Source organism: Frankliniella occidentalis, unplaced genomic scaffold (genome assembly GCF_000697945.3).
Source record: "Frankliniella occidentalis isolate FOCC.00 unplaced genomic scaffold, Focc_3.1 Scaffold392, whole genome shotgun sequence".
NCBI lineage: Eukaryota > Metazoa > Arthropoda > Insecta > Thysanoptera > Thripidae > Frankliniella > Frankliniella occidentalis.
In genome coordinates, this window is record NW_026267514.1 from 79,349 (window position 1) to 79,701 (window position 353).

A 353-nucleotide genomic window follows, 5' to 3' on the forward strand; every position below is an offset into this window, starting at 1 on the left:
AAGTGTACGAATGGAATGTCGCTCACCTGCAGGTGAGCGACATTCACACACTTGCATTTCCAGTGCAAGAACAGCCTGTCTGAAATTTACTCCAGATTAGTCAATCATATAAATACAAAATGTGTTGTAAATTTACAAAGATACTTGTCACATTGTTTCACTATTTTGACCTTATTCAAACAAACACACTTGCACACATACACACACACACTCGCATAATCCAAAAGCACTGCTCGGCACTAATTCGGAACAAAACGCGCGTTCAACGACTGCCATTTCGCTTGGCCCGGAGCACTGCCCTGTCCGACACTCACCGGGGCGGGCATGGCCTTATTGCTCTGGAGAAGACTCGA